Source organism: Cynoglossus semilaevis, chromosome 19, assembly GCF_000523025.1.
Source record: "Cynoglossus semilaevis isolate Cse_v1.0 chromosome 19, Cse_v1.0, whole genome shotgun sequence".
Classification (NCBI taxonomy): domain Eukaryota; kingdom Metazoa; phylum Chordata; class Actinopteri; order Pleuronectiformes; family Cynoglossidae; genus Cynoglossus; species Cynoglossus semilaevis.
The window spans coordinates 2,444,973-2,449,030 of NC_024325.1; the positions used below are offsets into that span (position 1 = coordinate 2,444,973).

General features: G+C 38.1%; 1 long non-coding RNA gene across 1 annotated transcript in view; it reads right to left on the reverse strand.

The window, feature by feature from the left end:
* LOC107990030 (uncharacterized) overlaps positions 1–4,058 on the reverse strand; it is a 50,211-nt gene that overhangs the window by 39,706 nt on the left and 6,447 nt on the right. The gene's annotated exons all lie outside the window — the stretch shown is intronic.

Here is a 4,058-nt window from a genome sequence, read left to right on the forward strand (position 1 = left end):
GTATTCAGCCCCTTTCCCCTCATTATCCATTTCTATTCAAATCCACTCAGTTCTTCCCGGTGGTCTAACCAGGTCAACGTCCTTTCTAAAAGAGCTCACAGTTTGTTTTTGGATGTAAAGCTGTTGATAATGTAGAAGGGGTAAACAGGCAACCTGGCTGTGAGTCAGACCGGGGACAGGTATAATATGATGCAGAAGGAACAAAAAAAACTCAAGATAATTATAATGCTTTATGCAACTGTTGAATGGACACTAAAAAAAAAAGAATCAGTTTGGCCATTTCATTTAAATTTGAACTAAAGCGTGGACATATAGAGAAGAACATGAAAGAAAAAAATCTCTATATATATTCATTTATATAAATATAGATATGTATATACATATATGCACATACATACATACACATATATACACAATGTATATATGTATATAATACAAATATATACACATATACTGTATACACATATACACATACATACATATACATATATACAAATACATATACATAAACATATAGATACACATACATATATACATATATATATATATATCAAAAACCATCGTAATGATATTTTTCCCCGTTTGTTCTTACAAATTCGGAATCGTACCATAACCGTCAATAAGGCGACTACGTAAGGCATTGAGACATCCTTTAGGTGAAACTGCTTAAAAAAACATTGACCCCAAAGCACAACTGCACACCGATGAAGCATCTGTCCTCATAGGGAGGGGGCAGTTAGCTCGACAACCCAGTAGACTGGCAGGCGTGGAGATTCAATTTCACACATTGTAAGACTGGTGAAAACAGAGAAGCTGCAGCGTCTGTTACATGGGAATATTGATATGTTTGCTGTCAGGAAACAAGAAGAAACGTCAAGTGGAGTCAGTTGCTTCTCAGACAAACTGATTAAAGTGTCTGTTCACATGAAGTTCCTCGATTTATTATTTAGGAGTCGAGTGAAAAACATCCCAGTCTAACACTTTGGCCTGAAGTACGGACGCAACGATGCAATACTGGTATGACAATTTATTCCAATACATGTACCAGACACTGGGACAACCTTAGTTTGGAGCTCACCTGAAGCCCCTGTCCTCTATATTATGATTGATTTCTATTTATATGTATAAACATACATATACACGTTATATTATAGCTCATTAAATATTTATTTCCATGACTGCAACTGTACTACAGAAAATGTTGAGTATAAATTAATTTGTGTACAAAAAAAATACAAAACAAGTGGAATTTCCTGTTGGTGTAAAACATCTAAAATAATCACGTTTAAAATCATGGTTGAGGAGATAAGACTTTAGATAGGATCTGAAAACATCAAAAGAAACGGAGGGTGTAACGGATTCAGTGAAGCGCAAAATGCGATGGGACCGAGGCGAATGAGGACAAGCAGACTGCGTTGTATTCTGTTCCCCCCGCGGGCTTTTAATCATGTCACAATTAAATATATGCAAAATGGAAAATTAGCCATTAGTCATAGGTGATGTACACCTCCACGGTGAGGAGGAGGCAACACTTGATGACAACAAAAACACCGGCAAATTGCTGGGTCATTACAACGTTACGAGAGCTTTAAAATCTTATTAGGAGCATAAAAAAAGTTAAGAGCTTTATACCGTGCACAGAGGTTCAACTACATGTTACAACCCAAATGTGCTTAAAGGACATTAAAGGTTATGTTAGCTCTCCACACACACCATCCTCACCATATTTTCATATATATATATATATATATATATATACAGTATATATATATATATAAAAAAAAACCTCAGTCCGTCCAGTCATGATCCCAGGCGTCATACTCCACCAAATACTATCTCACAGATGAGGAACCAAATATAAAGGTGATGACTCAAACACAGCGAGTGCATCTTCCACAGCGTGAGCATCAGTGCAACCCTGTGTCACAACTAAAGGCTGGAATAACAAGCAGTGAATGACCTCCAAACCCCTGGACTGCGGTCGACATTCACACAATTTTTACTCTGTACAAAATAGAACCCAAGACCCAGGGTTACTGCCGTTTTCAACATTTAAGAAAAGGGAAAGGATTGTGGTCGCAAATGGATTGATTTCTTAGTCCAATTTCTATGGACGTAATTATTAAAAATTATTATTAATTTAATATTAAATTAAATCATTGTAATCCTGAATGTTTTGGGGAAACAAGGATGCCCAGAGAAAACTTAGGCACCTATGGGGAAAATACACAACCCTCATCCAGGTACTGACAGACTGCCGGGTCATCTTCTTGCTGTAAGGCCATGGCACTGACCCCTGACTGCAGGCTAGAGCGGCACATCTGCCATGCAAAAGGTTTGATTCTAGCTCGACCCCAGTCCCATGCTGGGCTGTGTCAGGCCTGGAATTTAACATAGACATTTTTTTATAAAAAATACATTGTCACTATTATGTAGCAGTACTATAGTAGAACATATAACTATAATAAAATATTGTTAAAGATGAATACTTTTTTTGGAGACGGGGTTTGCATAGAAAAGCACATATCTCCAGAACACATCTGTTCGGTCCTCTAGCTGTGACGACAGGTCACATGGTCCGCTGGACTCCTACGACGCCAACAACTGGAGACAGCACAGAGAGAGCCTCTCCAATCTGGTTGGGTGTCAGTGAAGTGTGCAGAAATAGACCCGGCAGACTGTACAGTAATGGGCAGTGGGGAGAAGCCAGTGTGCAGGGGAGAAAAAAAAAAAAAAGAGGAGGCACAGACAAAATGCTAACACTGTATGCAGGGTGACAGACTCTGGCTCTAACTCTGAAGGTGTGCTTTAATGTCTGTTTCTCATGGCTGGAGGGTCCTTCAGATGGCCATGTATTTCAGCAGAACTCTTTTCTGCTGATATTCCTACTTCATTACAGAGCAGCTGCCTGTCCTACTTATTGAGAACAAGCTGGAGAGGAGGAAAGCCATTTTTATCCAGCTCAGTAATCTTTTTGTCAAATGTTTATTTTCCACCCAGATGGCGAGCATCACGTAGTTCTTAGACTAGACTACCTTCAAAGTATTTTTAAATACTGACCTGCTTTTGGAGTTATTACCGACAATGAGCGGAGCGCATAACCTGGATTAAGAGATGGGATGGCCACTTGCACACACACAGGAACGCTAACTTCTCACTACTGCAATATTTTCTCCAACAACAGTGATATGTTTCTCTACTTTAGGTATTCCCACAGTCTGGTGGGCACATACTTAATTTAAATTGTGCTTGGAGTGGGTTTAGCGTTTAGCTCGACAGTCCGCAGACACTCACAAAGTGTTGTAATCTGAGGACGAGTACACGATCACAGCACTGCAACCACAAAAATAAATTGTGCACTGACATGAATGCCATGTCTAAGAAGATATTCAATACCTTGACTTTCATTATCTGTAACTGACTGATGAAAACAAAGTAAATTAAATACAAAATCATTATTACTGAACTAATTACTTACATTGAAACCCAATACCAAGAACTTTCTGAAACTATATACTTCAAAAAATGCATCAAAAATGTGGTAAAAAGCAGAGAGACTTTCAACCTAAAGTCCACCTGCTTACTTTTAAGTTCAGCTTTCACTTTGTAGTGGTGTGGATGTTTCACAGCTGAGGCTTTGCTAGCCCTTTCTCTCAGTTATTTGGGTTTTTTTTTTTTTTTAACTGACAGGTTCTAAGCTCACATATACAGTTTTAGGTTTAAAGCATTGAGCTGCTTCAACACACTTGTTTCTACTTCATACTGTGTTCTCTGTACAACTCACGGTTTCTAATTACCCTTGGGTTACTGTCCAGCCAGTGTTGGACTCTCAGGACCAGAATAACTGCGATTTAGTAAAGTATTTTATACTTCACAAAAACTATAAAACTACTGATTGATAAAAATGTATTTTAACTAACACACTACCCCAGTGTTTTCCAACGGTTTTTGGGCCGCAGCACACCATCAAACATAAATCGGACAAAAAGTAGATTAGGTAATAAATCTGTAAAATATAATAACCTTCTAGGTTAAATATACTCACAATTCACTAAAAT